Here is a 15,643-nt window from a genome sequence, read left to right as displayed (position 1 = left end):
TTACCCGCGGTACAGAGAGCCCTTCCTTCCAGGAGCCACCTGACTCTACCTCACCTTCTTCCCATCCGCCCTTCATCCCCAAAGAACACGCCTTCCGCTGGACTTTCCTACCCTCTGAAGATCCGAATTTCGACACAGAGAGGGCAACTGCGATCTATAGTTTTCCATCGGGGGTGGGGAAGACATGAAAATGGTGAAATGGAGAGAGATAAAAGAGTCCAGTTAGAGTCCAATCTTTTGACTCTGGGAGCTCTACAGAAACTTGACACCAAGGCCAGGTTCTGCCAGGGCGGGGGAGGGGGGAGGGGGGGCGAGTAAACCATCTTCCCGGAGCAGGAAGTGAGGGAGAGGCAGAGAGAGGGGGAGCCGGAGAAGCGCTCTGTTTTCTTTGGCCTCCTTCAGCCCTGGAGGGAACTGGGGGAGAAGGGGGAGAGGCTGCAAAGAGGAGAGATCCGGCTTTTGTGTCCTACCCTCCCCCAGGAGACAAGACGGGAGGAGAAGGGGGGTGGGGATGAGAGGGCCACCCAGGCCAGGCCAAGATTTCCTCACAGCTGCTCCTTGTGACATGAAGGGAGCTGGGAACACAAAGTCCTAAAGTCAGAGGCCAGACAACGGAGTGGGCCGGAGATCGGATCAGCTGAAGGTGGGAGGAAGGCAGGCTAGGTGCGGGAGGACTGGAATTTCCCTAAAATTCAAGCACTCTGCGCGGCGAGTTCCTAATAACCCCGCAAATCTTGATCTAACGCACATTCCCAGCTCTACTCTGCTCAAGGGAGGCCTTCATCTTGTGCTCACCAAATAGGTAGGAGGGTCATCCTGGGGAAAGTGCCAGGCTTCGGCAGACAAGAGCACCCACTCCGGAGGCGGGACCCTCCGGCATACCACAGGCTTTCCTTGAGTCTGTGCTAAGACGCAGCCATTTGTGTTATTCGTCCTCAACACCGACTCTTCCATTGACTTCCGCCCCAAATGTCACCCCAACTTCAGATCCACCCTTCACAGTCTCAATCCCCTAAACGTATCTCAACCCACACCCTCCAACAGTTGAATTCAACCCCACACCTTTATCTGCATCCAAATCCTAAACCTTCCTGTGTAGTGTGCTTCCCCTTCCCTCCCCACCCACCTCCTGCAGTAGAAACTGTAGAGCTTCCTCAGAAATCAGAGCACAGGAGAGAAGGGTCAATTATGAGAACTGCCCCCACTCCTAGGTAATCCCTGGTTCCAAATGAACACTAGAGATCACATCACTGCACCCTGACCCTGCCTCTTGGGGCACTTTTCTTGATCTCTGAGTCTTAACTGGGCCCAGCCAGTGTTCAGATCCATAGCAAGGAACAAGCAAGGTAATGGGGCCTTCTAACTTCTCAAGGTGCCAGAGCCTTCCAGAACAGGGACAGCAACCTAAAAAGTGGTTCCTCTCATATACATATCACAGAGGGGGCTTGTTCACCCTGCTCAAGATCCCAGTCACAATCATGCCAATTTCTTCTTCCTGCGCCAGACCTGAAGATTTCTCTGAGAGCACAGAGAGGAAAGCTAGCTGAAGGTCTGCCTCCCCACCTGAGAAGGCCTCAACTGGAGGGACACGGGCTTGCAGAATTCCAGAGATCCACACGTCTGAGACAGACTGGAAGAAAGGTATTCCCTTCCTAGAACCCTCTGTTTCTCCTAGGCCAGGCTCCCTGTCGGGGACTTCAGAGCCAGAGTGTGTCCAGCCATGAAAGACCACATCAAAAAATGCTCAGCACACCCCACACCTTGGCCATATAACCCTTAGTCCTCATGATACATGTTGACATTACTTATACCCTTTGTTTCTTTCTTTCTTAAACCAATCTAGGGACTCACTCCTGAGACAGCCAGGAGAGACCTTCCCTAGCTGCATATCTCCCTCCTCTGACCTCCTGTATCCACCCCCTCCCATGTGCAACCTGAGCGTTCTTCCTCCACCACACACTCCAAGTCAGTGACAAAGACAGTGGACCCAGATCCTGGGACAGAAAGGCTTGAGTGCCACAGACAGAGTAGCACCAAGGAGGCGTGAGACCTCTGGCACAATCAGAGCCAAGAACCCATGAGAGCAGAGGTGAAGGCTTGATGACATGGAACACAACCACCCCTAACCCCGGGCCTCCTCTAGAAACTGATAGCTCTGGAGATTAGGGACCCACCATCTACAGATCCCCTCTAGACTCCTCAGATGACGATGCAAGTGAGAATAGAAATAACCAGGTCTGAGAGGGGTAGAACAGATGTGGCCATCAGTGCCCCAGATGTGGCTCAGCCATGGCTGCTGCCAAGGATGCTGTGCCTCTAGACAGGAATGTAGACCCAGATGTGGACAGGGATGGAGGTGGGGGCTGGGAAGGGGGACAGAACTGCTTCTGGGCTTCAGGAGTGACACAGCTCTGAGGAAGAAAAAGTATTTAGTGTTTGGCTTCTCAAAAATCTTCAGCCTGTTCCTTGGGGGGAAAAGATTTGTACAAATAAACACACCACCCTCCTACACCTCAAGCCTCGTCACTCCGTTCTAACACTTCTGCAAGTCCTGATGCGAGGTCTGACCTCTGTGCATTGGTACTCTTGCTTTTGGGTACCTCCTGCCACTCGGGGAGGGCAGTGGCAGCTGCCTCTGTCTCTGGAACAGGGGGAGAACTGTCACTTTTAGCCCAGCAGGTCGGCATCTTTCCCAGGCTTCGCAAACACCCAGCATTCCCGGGACCACAGAGATGAAGAAGGGGCCTGCGCCCTGCTCAGTCCACCCACCCCTGTGCACATAAACACCCCAATGACAAAGTTTCCTGCACCATTGTTTACAAGGCCCATTTACCTCCACTTTGTTTTGACTTTTCATCTGGGGAGAAACTTGCAAATCGCTAACAGCAGAAACTTCCCAGAAATGGCGGAATATGTTCGGTGTATTCTCAGCCTTGCAACTCTCAGACACATCTTTCCCAGAGAACGAAGCGGAGGAAACGGGTGTGTGAAGGTGACTCGCACTGCCTCGGGTGGAAGAAGTCACCCAGAGCTGTCTGCCCAACCCCCCTTAACCTGTCCCCATCCTGTCTGTGGAAATATAGACAGCAACCCACACTGCTGCTCCAGGAGGACTGGCTACCTCCACAGAATGTCTCTCCTGGGCAGGAAGTTCTTTAAATATAACCTGAGTCCCTCCCGTGACCGAATCAGCCACTTCCTCTGGTCAGGCCTCAGGAAAGGGGATATGGAGAAAGACAGCTGTCGCTTCTTTTCCGGAGAGTCAGAGAGGCAGCCCTGGAGCGTTGAGCCCCAACCTGTACTTGTCTCTTGCCTGCCTTCTGCATGCGTACTCTGAGACCTGCCCAGCTCAGGGTGAGAATCCTCAGAGGTAGTTTTCAGTGTCATCCTCTCCCCTCAACAGGATCGAGGGATCATGACAGAGCTGGCCCTCTCCCTGCGGTCTTCCACACATATGGACATGCATAAGTGCACCTGCTGATGCGGTGCCCGGACTGAGCAGAAGCCTGTGATCTTCACCCATGCTTTCTCCTCACGTGACAATGAGAAGGAAGGACAGCTTCCTCTAATATCCCCTGATGACAGAGGAGCACACACAGCCCCGCCCTCTGATATCTCTGAAGTGACTTCCCAGACTGACAATCAGGCCCTGGGTTCAAACCTGCACTACCACCTTCACACAGTCCAGTCTCGGGGGTTTAGGCAGCCAAGAACATCCTCCCTCCTCCAGAAGAGAATGGACAGCCTTTAGAGTCTCATCTGGAATTACAGATGTATAAGAATTCTTCATATCAGATGGGTTTAAACCAAGAAAGACAAAGCAGATGGCGGTGGTGCACACCTTTAATCACAGCACTCAGGAGGCAGAGGCGATCTCGGTGAGTTCGAGACCAGCCTGGTCTACAGAATGAGTTCCAGGACAGCCAGAACTGTTATACAGAGAAACCCCGTCTTGAAAAACAAAAACAAAACAAAACAAACAAAAACTCGAGAAAGACACCCAGGAAAGGAGGTGACCATGGTCAGTTTGACATAAATGTAGAACTCTCTGGCAATCGGAGAGAAGAACAGAACCGAGGCTTGGAGAAGGGGGCTGACCACCATGTTATGCAGAGGAGATGGAGAACCCAGAATGGACATACATGCGGGGTTCAGCTGGCTGCCTGTAGTTCTCCCATCTCAGAGTCCAGAACCTGGATCCCTGAGCGGGCTGTCCAGCCCTCTTCCTGCGTGCAGTCGGCTCCACATTCCTCACATTCTTTACGCTCAATTAAGGAGAAATTATCAGAGGAGCAAGCAAGGCCACAGCAGCACAGCCATGCCCTACACCACCAGGATCATATGCAGAAGCAGGCTCTCTCCATAGAGTCAGGCAAGACCTTAGACCAGAAGGTCCAGCAGGAAGAAAAAGGCAAACAGGGATGTCAGTGTTTCTCTGCTCTCCACAGGACAAAGGGTAGGAAATAAATTAGAGGGTGGGGGAGAAGATGGGGTCTGAAGAGGAAAAGCCAGAACTAAGGGAGAGTGGAAGACTTCTAACCATGTCACTGCTCCGCTACGGTCACCGCCCATCATCACACGACCCGAGACGTCCTCACATGCTGACAATGTTACTCACCTTCACCAAGAACGATGTCTGTGATCCTCAGACCACCCTGCCAGTCTCGCGTCTGCAGAGGGATGCTATTTGTGGTCACGGTGGAGCATGCATGTTCTTTCTTCTTCTTTGGCCTGGTCAGCCAGGCGAATTCCTCTGAAGTCCAAGACTGCCTTCCCCTTCCAGAAGCTTCCCTGACAGCCCACAGGCCTACAGTCTCTTGATTCCTTAATCTTGCACATAAAACTAGTACATTCTTAGCATGTGATTTGGGGGGGGGGTGTATTTCTGCATGTCCTTCAGGAGGAATGGGAACTAAATGATCATTTTTATCCCATTGAGCCTCTTCTATGTTCTAGGCACCATATCAATGACTTCTTTTAATCCTGTTTACCCATAAGTAAATTGAGACTCAGAAAGATTAAATGACTGGGTTCACAATGACCCTGCTAGAAAATCAGTCAAGTGGGATCTTAATACTCAATGTTCAACTATCAAAGGTCGTGCTGTTAGCCTAACAGTAAAACGCTTAAGGATGGATGGGCTCTGCCTATATTTAACTGTACTTCCTACCACGTGACCAAAAAATAAAGGTGCTCAGTTTAAGATGGGTAGATAGACGGAGAGATATACAGACAGATGGACATATGATTAAAAGGTTTACAAGGGTTTCACAGATTCAACCGCAGAACTGAGACAATAGCAAAAAAAGGAAAAAAAACTGTTTTTCCATCCCCCCCCCCCCCAATAATCAATGGGTTAAGCTTGAGACGATTTGTCAGTCCAACGACCCAAGTCTATGATTTTGCTGTGTCTCCCATTATGACTACACTTAAGACAGTGTGTGGCCATTTGGAGTTTCAGGCTGTGATCATATGAGGGCTTCAGCTTGGGGTCACTGACATGATTAGAGTATGAAATGCCATCTCCCTCCCTCCCACACACACAAAGATTCCTGTGTTAAAGCCTAGTGGCCAGGTGATATAATCTCATCAGTGGACAAAGTTATTGATGGAGTCATAATTTGATAGCAAATTATTAGGAAGTGGAGCCTAGTTAAAGGAAGTAGGATACTGGGACTATGCCCTGTTAAGTTTCTCTCTCTCTCTCTCTCTCTCTCTCTCTCTCTCTCTCTCTCTCTCTCTCTGTTTCTCGCTGTCTCTCTCCTGTATGTGTGTATCTACCTATCTCTGTATATCCATCTCTGTCTCTCTGTCTCTCTTTTTCTCTCCCTTTGTGTGTGTATCTATCTATCTGTCTGCCTGTCTGTCTCTCTCTATATCTATCTATCCCTGTCTCACTCTATCTCTCTCTGTCTCGCTCCCTCTGTGTGTGTATCTATCTGCCTGTCTGCCTGTCTGTCTGTCTGTCTCTCTCTCTCCCCATCTCTCTTCCTCTTCCTTTGCTGCCTCCCTCCCTTCTTCTCTCTGTCCCTAACTACTGTGAGGTGAGTAGCCTTGCCTATTGTGTATTTTTGTCACCAGGATGGTGTTTGTCACAAGGATAGTTCATGGTGTTGTGCCCCAGGCTCAGAGCAATGGAGCCGACTCACCATGGTCTGAAACCACTAAAACCATGAGCCAAAACGAACCTTCCTTGCTGTAAGTTGATTTGCTCGGTCGGGTATTTCATCACAACATGAAAGTGTTTAGCACAGCCACTTGGAGATGGCAGTGTGGGGCCAGAAGCTTGAACCAGTTTCTTAGCAGCATGGGCCTGTGTTAGTGATCAGCCTACAACCAGTAGAAGCTAGAGGAAGAGAACACATTCCCGACAAGCTGGCTTTAAGCTGGACAGAAAACGGACAGTTGTCAACCACAGTCCTTTTATAGTCCTAGGCATTTCGGGATGAAGGATGATGGAAGAGCAACTGGGAGGGTTTGGGCTGGGGTGCCTGGGAATTGGGGCAAGGCTTGGAATGCACTAAGTATGTGCCCTGTGTGCTGTGTGAATCCCAGATCCACGAGAGAGCAGGATATGGCACATGTGTGTGCTGTGTGTGTTGGGGCAGCAGGGGCAGGGGAGGGTGTGGGAGAGACAGGCACGCACCTGTAATAACAGTGGCTTCAGACGCTCAGAGAGAAGAAATCCCCCAACTGTTTTATCAGAGCCCAAGTTACCAAATTACGTTGTTGTTTTAAATTTGAGCTCCTCTGCCTGCAAATGGGGGGATCTCAGGTTCATGAGTTTAATGCTTGGCTGGGCCTGGAGCTCCGCTTCCCAACCCAACTGGGTTCCCAGACTCCCGGCCTGAGGAACAAAAGTCTTCTCTCTCAGGGCTTTGAAGTGGAAACACTAACTGCTCCCTTTAATTAGAAAGAAACCCCCTATTGTTCCTACTTTATTACTGATGGATGGAGACATAGCAGGGGGGGAGATTCAGAGGAGCACAGTTTGGTAGGGGTAGGGTAAGGAGGGACCAAGAAATCTTTAATACAGACTCTCCTAGGCCGGTTCCATGCACCAAGCCAGAACTCCTGGTCCACCTTCTCAACAAAGATTCTACTGGGCCCTTGGGCTTTTGATTAGGCATGACAGGGGAGTGGGAAGTGACAGTCGATACTAAACCAGTCCTGTTTGGATAAGCAATAAGAATATGGAGAGATCATCTCCTGAGACAACCTTCTAAGACCATTCTGAGGCTGGGAACTGGAGACAAGCTGGGTCCTCCAGTCTGGAGAGTTGGCAGACAGACTAGAAGAAGGTGTTCCCAGGCCCTGTGGGTAAGTGACCCATGCAGGGACATGGAGGTCAGAATGGGCTGGGCTTTCCTGAGGACGCTTAGGATATCAGTCTGACTCTAGAGGGGAATCTAAGCAATGGACCTGTAAGAAAGGCAGGAGGAAAGATCAGAGGGCCAGAGGCTTTGGGACACTTCCAGCGTGCGCAGAGAATGTGGCTCTAATGAAACTGTAGGGTGAAAGTGGTTTAATATGCATCAGCCCCGCCCCACCCCCACCCCAAGGTGAAACCAGGGAGAAGCGTTGGGGTGCTCACACAGAAGCCGGGATAATGATGGTTTAGATGGAGGTGGCGATGACAGAAAGACCAGGAAGCGAAGGTGAGTCTGGGATAGACTTCAAAGAAGGAAACAAGCCAGGCTGACAGCACAGACAAGAGGGGTAAAGGAATGGCAAGAGTCAGACACATCCAAGATCTCCAGTCTGGGAGCCGAGAGGGGTAAAGGAATGGCAAGAGTCAGACACATCCAAGATCTCCAGTCTGGGAGCCGAGAGGGGCTGCCCTTGTGTGTGTGTGGGGGGGGGGTAAAGAAATTACATAAAACCCTCCCAAATCTTCATTTTCCTTTTCAACGACAAAAGATGTTCTGAACCGAGTCCTGGGGGAAGGAAGGTGGGTTCCTGAGATCTGTACAGCAATGAAAGCAGCCTCTGCCCACTTTCATGCACTTCAAAGTGACTCACACCTGTGCTTCATTTGATCCTCAAAAGAACCGCAGCAGGTGTCTGTATCCCCATTTTGTAGATGAAAAAACCGAGGCTCAGAAAAGCCAAACCATTTGCCCCAAGTCACAGGAGCACTTCAGGGTACAGCTGGCAACAGAAAACTTCTGAGTTCCTGCTCAGGAGTCCTTCCTCACACACACACACACACACACACACACCCCTCCGCCACTGAGTGTTGGCAGCTTAGGGAAAGGAAAAAGAAGGGCGGGGCCACACAGGCCCTGAGTCAGGAGGGGGTGTGGACAAGATGTGTAGGGTTCAGGAAGAAGATTCATTAGGATTTGAACCATACTCTCAGCCTGCTCGTCACACATAGGATGTAAGCCAGGAGCTCAGGATTGGAATCGCCAAGTCTACTCAGACATCACAGATGGTTTGAATCAGCGTGCCACCTTGATAGGAATAATGGGGAATCCTGAAGACAGTCTCACGCCAGCTCCATCCATCTGGGCAGAGAACTGCATCTTCCAGAAGAATTTCCCTATCTGGGGTCTCACACCTCTACCCCTTACACACACACACACACACACACACACACACACACACACCACAAGCCCAGCAAATCAGTAAGGAAATCCTGTCCCAAAGAACACCTGTTCCTTCCTCCACCAGAAGAACCACCCACAGGTTGGCAGAAACTTCCGACCTCAGGTTCTGGTTTGACAAGCTCTGACCATGACCTTTACTGAGGTCAAACATGGTTCCTAGGGAAATGGAATAACCGTGGCTGATGAACCAGGTTGGGATGTGGTGGACAGACAACCAAGTGGGGCAGATGGGCCTGGATACAAACCAATGAAGACCAGGAAAGCGAATGTCCCACCTATGTCGTGGCATGATGAATGCCTTGTGGGTTTTTGTTATTGCTGTTTGGTTAGGTCTTTGTTTTTGTTTTGTTTTTGAGACAGTCTCACGGAGTAGCCCAGGCTAGCCTAAAACTCACCAAAACCCTCCCACTTCAGCCTCTAGGATACTAGGATTGCAGACACCATAAGCCACCACACCCAGCTTGCCCCAGGTTCCTTATATCACTCATTCAACTTGGAAACTGCCATTGTAGCATCCCTGTTCATGAGACACTTAATCTAGACTGAAAAAAAAAAAAACCATGAAAGCCAAAATGAATCAATGGATAAGGTGACATAGTCCCCAAGATAAAACCAGATCTGTGGTTCAAAGATCCTATCAGAGCCAGGCCCCCAAGAACAAAGTAGCCCTTCCACAGGGAGAGGGAATAATTGTGTCTCTATTCCTCCAAGCATTCAATGTTTGCTCAGGGATCTATTTCATGAAAATTTGGCCCTTAACCCACCCCTAAGCCACGCCCCCAAAGCTTGTCTTAGAGCTTAAAAATACAATGAAGTTAAATTTTAAAAACCTTTCATTGAGTTCCATGAGGCCCCTATTAATTTTATTGTTTCAATAAAGCATTAATTTAATTGTCTCCAGAAGGGCCCTGTTAAATGCACAGATGTTACCTGAATCAGAAGGGAGGGAACCAGGAGCCTTTTTTCCCCACCCTTTCCCATTAGCACGTTAGCAGGATTCTGTTATTGGATTAACTGATTGTCACCTTAAAGTCACAGAGTGGAGCCCTAAGGGAATGGGACATCGCTTAGTTGAACTCAAAACAACCACAGATCAGTTTCAGGGAGTGAGGCTCAGTCAATAAGAAGGCTGGTTTGGGCTAGGACAAAAGAGGTTTTTGTGGTTGCTTTCTCGTTGCTAAGGAGACACTCGTTGAGCCTTTCCTGTATGACTGGTGTCTCTCATTCAGAAGAGAAGCACGTCACTAGATGTATGGTGTCCAAGCCATAGGAGGAGAAGCACTCAAATCAACTACCAAAAGACCTTCACCACCACCAATGCTTGGAGCTTACGAAACACACCCGAGAACAAGATAGAGTCACCCTCATGGTGCTCGCCTTCCTAAGAGGGGAGGCTAGAGGCAGCAAGGAGAACTATGACAGATGTGGCAAGATCATCTCAGAAAACAGTGTCTTGAGAATGAAAACCATAGCAGCATGATGGACAGTGGCCAGAGGAGGCCTTTCTGATGAGATGACATTGGGAGCTGGAGACAGAGAAGGAACCACCCTCCCCTGGGAAGGTCTGGGGCCTCGGCAGGCAAAGGGAATGAGAGTGTAAGCACCCAGAAGCCCTGTTTCTGAGAGGACTGTTACCAAACTGCTAAGAAATAAGAAGGCTACAAAAGAAGGGGAGGCTCCAGGGCCGTCTTCTCATCAAGTATATTTGGGGCTGGAGCAATGACTGTGAGCAGAGGTCTTGCAGGGCAAGGATACGAAGTAGAGTTTGAATGCCCAGAACCCACACTCTTACCACGGAGCACTTCTGTATGCCAGAGCTCCTGCTGGGAGGTGGAAGGCAGGGCCAGAAGATTCCCTGGAAGCTCTCTGGCTGGTTAGCTTGCAGTCCACACAGACTCTGTCTTAAACAAAATGGACAGGGTCCTCGGACCTTTACACATGCACCATGGCACATGTACCCCAAATCCACATATACAAATACATACACACACACACACACACCACCACCACCACCAACAACAACAACAACACCGTCCACACCACCCCACACATGAAAAGATTTTCAAAAATGTCGAGACTGGCTGAGTGTGGTGGTACACACTTGTGCTCCTGCCATTTGGGAGGCAGAGGCCAGAGGACGACAAATTCAAGGCCAAGCTTGTCTAGATAGCAATACCAGACAAGTCTGGGCTACCAAGCAAGACCTGTCTCAAAAGAAAACAAAACAGAAAGAGGCTATGTCAGCTGGGCGGTGGTGAGGCATGCTTTTAGTCCCAGCACTCAGGAGGCAGGGCAGGTGGATCTCTGTGAGCTCAAGACACAGAGCAAGTTCCAGTACAGCCACGACTACACAGAGAAACCCTGTCTCAAAAAAAAAAAAAAAAACAGAGGAGAGATAGAGAGAAATATGTCAAGAAACACAACGGGATAGAGACTAAAGTCGATGATCAAGACACAGAGCTGAGCAGGGTGTGACCATGACAGGAACTTCAAGTCCCATTGTTCATAACTTCAACAGGGAATTAAAGCAGGAAGAAAAAACGATGTATAGTTCCAGCCCCGGGTCATTTGTGACAGTTTCAGAAAGAATAAGCTAGCAGATAGGTGGGGGAAGAACTCCTAAGATTGGTGAAGCAACCAGCTGGGCTGCCACTCTGAGTCAGGAAGTACTTGTGCACACAAGAATCCAAGAGGTAGGTTGCGCCTGACTGTAAGCGCCAGTTAAATTACTCTCCAAATGATGGGGGATCATCAAAGATCTTCCCAGCAGGAAAACGGTGTGTTCGAAGCAGTGTTCTTGGCAGATGAATCTGGTGCCCATGCATGCTTTGAGCTAGGAAGAGACCCAATCCTGGAGCACGCGTGAGAGAAGGGCCGAGGCTCTGGAGAACAGGGATAAAGAAAAAAAAAAGAAAAGAAACAAACCCAACTGACAGGTTTGCTTTGGGGTTTTCTGGGGTTTGTTGTTGTTGTTGAACAGCCCAGGACTGGAATTTGAGCTTGGAAACATCAAGAGTCCTGAGGTGTCTAACCTTGAACTTGACTGCAAAAAGCAAGGCAAGCTGGTGGAGGAGGGGCTGATGGGTTCACGAGGCATCTTCAGGAGCCTCTACCTCTGGGGTCATAGTAGTCACCTCTGCAGATGGGGCTGGAGGAGCAGGCAAGATGTCTCTCACATCTTGCCTACAGGTAATCTACTTTAATGGAAGGATTTTGTGTAATTTTTGTTTCCTTTGTGTGTGTGCGTGCGCGCATGTGTGCACGCTTTTTCTGAATTTTTCAAATAATTATTTTAATTCCACACAGACTCCCGGAATCAAGTTAACCCTTTGTAAACTATCATTTCTGTTTAGTACGTTCCGTCATCCTCAGAAAGGAGGAGGGAGGAATGATTACATAGCCCTCTGGGGTTTCTGAAGTACTCTGCATAGGAGCTGAGTGAAACCTGGCTTTCTACTGCAGAACCTCTTCAAGGTGTCCCAATAGCTACTCGCCCCAGAAGGGCCCTATCTACCTCTATTCTTTGAATGCTCTTACAGCACCACGACACCACACACTTACCTTCTAACCAAGATGGCAGCTCTGGGATTTTTGTTGCAGAAATCAACTCAGCCCAGACAGATGGTAAGCTACAATGCAGGTGAAAAGAGGGAATTTCCAGCAGACCCTTGTAGTGAGAGGCCTCAGCACCCAAGCTTAGACTCAGCCTCCTGACAGCTGTCTTCAGGCACCTCATCTCTGCCTTCTTATGTCAATTTTCTCATCATGAAAATTGGACATAATGATAGCGTTTATCTCCTGCAGTTGTTAAGCAGATTATATGATAATGGAACGTGCTTAATAAGTGTGCTCTATCATTAGTATTAATAAGAACAATAAAATAATAAATCTTTACGACCCAACCTTGTTACCTGGAGGCGAAACTGACTGTAATGAAGTTCTGCCTTGGCCTCCATTGGTGCCTCCCTTTGCTTCTCCCTCGGACCAGAGTCCCCGGCCCTCAGAAACTAATGAAAAGTTGCAGAAAGGCCTGGAACCTGGGCCAGGGTCCACTGCTGCTTCCACAGGCTGGATGGTTCAGCAGATCCTTAAAAACCACAAGCCTCATCGTCTACAGAGTGAACACTCTTTCTGTCCTCATGGTATATGTCAGGGAGACAGGGCCTTTCCTGGTTCAGAGCTGGCCCTCCCAACATGCCAGATCTCCATCAGGGTCAGGCAGCATAGCTCCCATCCACCCCTCTGTCCTTTGCTCTTTGACCTCCCCTGTTCTTCTTTACTTAGGTCCTAATGGTTTGAGATGAATCTTCCCAGATATACCGTAAACTCTTGAGAGTGGCCCCAGAGTCAAGACTCTCGAGTAGGAGTAGTGTCTTTCTCTGGTGTGCCCCCAAGAAAAGAGGGGATCAGATGAGAACTGCCCACTCTCTGTAAGTTTAGAGTCAGGTGCACACTCAGTGACCCCCCCCCCTTCTTTATTCCCACTCCACTTCCCAAGCTGCAGCAAAGAGAATGGATCCAGAAGGCAGAGGCAGGTGGATGACAGGCAGGCTACAAAGAGAAACCCTGTCTTGAAAAACTAAGGCGGGGGGTGGGTGGGGGGATTCCTTCTCTTTGATCAAGGTCTAGGAGAAACATTCTTCTATCTATTCATGGAGCATTGTTTGGCCAGAGAAGGTGTGATATAGTATCTCTAGCCTCTGTGTGTGTGTGTGTGTGATGTGATGTGATATATCTCTAGATATATTATATCTGCATGCATACCTCCAGACCTGGCTGTTGTATGCCCTGAGAAGGCCTCGGGTTCACCAGCTTCTGCCAGGGTCTATCCATTCCCATGGCCTCTCTCTGGCTCTCAGCTTGCCACTCCATCTGCCCAGGATAGACCCCAGGATAGACAGAAGCCCTAGAGGTTGGCCCTTGATGTTTTTCTTTCCCACCTCCCTGCTTCTCTATTCAGTTCAGGGTCCCAGCCCCAAAGACAACCCCTTACGCCTTCTCCCAGGAGACATGCACCAGAAAGTGTAGTCATGGAAAGTACAACCTTAGAAAGTCAGAAAATGGAGGGGAGCAGAGATCACCAATAGACATCCTGAGAAGTGGGTGCACTGAGCCGAAAGGAGGCAGCGAACAAGGAGGAAAGGCCACTGAACAGGCCAAGCTGTGGGAGCGTCAGGAGCCCAAGAACATTTTGATTCCTGTGTTGAAAGAGGGCCTGGCCCCATGACATAGTTGTAGGGCTGAAGAGGCTCAAGTTTCCAGGCAGAGAGCCCCACCCAAGGGAACCAAGCTTTTCTCCAGAAAGCTGCCATCTCTCCTGAGCACAGCTCTCTCCATCTCTGTCTGACTACCTCTCTAGAGATTCCGGGCTTTGGTCTGTTCATGTTTCTGCATCTTACTCCATCTCCATCCTGTCTTTCTCCCATCGACATCTCCCATAATTTCTTGGGGACTCCGATTTGGGACTCCCTTTATGTCCTGTATGTCAGAAACACGACCTCCACCATCTGTTGTTGTTGGGTTTTTGTTTTGTCTTGTTTGAAAAAGTCAGTTTCACTTCCTACCTGATGGGGTGAAGGAAGAGGTTGCCTAGCTGTGCTCACCTCACCTTTCTTCCTTTTGAAAGTAGTTCCCCTCCCCCCCTCCCTGAGTAGCTGGCTCCAAGCGGGACAGAGCTGAGGCTGGACCCTGCTCTTGGCCACTGTGGCATCAGAAGGCTGATGCCAGGCCTTCTGCTAACTCATCATAATATGGAGAAGGGCCTTTCTGATGAACTGCTAGTCTGAACTGCTAGTCTGCTGGTTCTGGAAAAAGTGAACACTCCAAATTTGAAGGGAGCCTGGAAGCCTGAGCAATTTCTCTGGTAGAAACCACAGGGCAAAGGAGTCAAAGCCAGTTCTGCTGTGAGAAAGAATCATAGCCAACCACGTTGCCTACCATGTCAAAAACGTTTATTTGCTATTATTAATACTAGATTGCACATGCTGAGGACTCTCAACTGAGACTGAATCTCTGACTTCAAATCCAGAGTTCGTTACACACTTTTCCTAGACCTGAGCAAAGGACTGTGCACATTTTCTTAAAGTAAAGCCTCAGGATTCCAAGTACACAAGCATCCTGGTTATAGAAGTGTTGTCTCCAGCTTTCTACTTTCTGGAAAAGCATGAAGAAGCAGCTAAGGAAACTGAGGGAAGGGCTGGGAGAAGGCACTCCAGGAAGGCAGACTTGGAAGAGAAGGGTCTCATGGAAGGAGGCAGAGGATGGCCAAGAGGCAGCACCTGATTCAAGGCTGGGGAACGTGGCTTTCTACGATGGGAAGGTGAGGGCCAGGCTGCATGGAGAGCTAGAGGGAGCCCGGGGAGGCCTGAATTACCAGTCCAGTTCATCCTCCAGTTCTTTCAGCAGGAAAAACACTCCACCAGGGGTGCTAGGGACCTGGGCTGGAAGGCAATGGATAGCACAACACAAGCAGCCCAGGAGGGTCAATGTTATGAAGGAAGTAGCTAGAAGCAAATCCCGGATAAGGGAGCCTTGTAGAGTCTAGGCCAGCTGCCTCCTTCCCAAGCACCACATCCTGGTTAGTTTGTTGCATTGGAGTGGGAAGAAGGGAAGAGAAAGAAAACACAGTGAGTCTAAAGCATGGAGCCTTGTTTAGCTATTGATGGTCTAAAGGTTCCTGGTGGGGTTGGAGTTGGAGAAAGAGTGGGAACAAGGGGATGCTGGTATTGAAAAAGAGCACCAGGCTCTGAGCTCGACACTGGCCTGTGAGGCACAGGCTGTGGTGTGGGCCTTGCTTGGCCTTTCTTTGGATGGCTGGGCAAACATAGATGAGGGAACAGTAGCTTTGCCCAGTTCTTTAAAATAATGCCTCTCCCTGGGTGGCGCGCACGCACGCGCGCGCGCGCACACACACACACACACACACACAGCCAAACAATCAAAACTTGGTTAAGAACTGTCAGTGCCAAAGGTTTAATCTCTTTCTTTTAGGAGCCAAAATCCTGTATCCTTCTCTGATGGTGCACGTCTGT

This window comes from Alexandromys fortis, unplaced genomic scaffold (assembly GCF_014885135.2).
Source record: "Alexandromys fortis isolate MF-2015 unplaced genomic scaffold, M_Fortis_MF-2015_v1.1 scaffold_42, whole genome shotgun sequence".
NCBI lineage: Eukaryota > Metazoa > Chordata > Mammalia > Rodentia > Cricetidae > Alexandromys > Alexandromys fortis.
The sequence above is the reverse complement of the archived record's forward strand: the minus strand, read 5'-3'. Positions refer to the sequence as shown.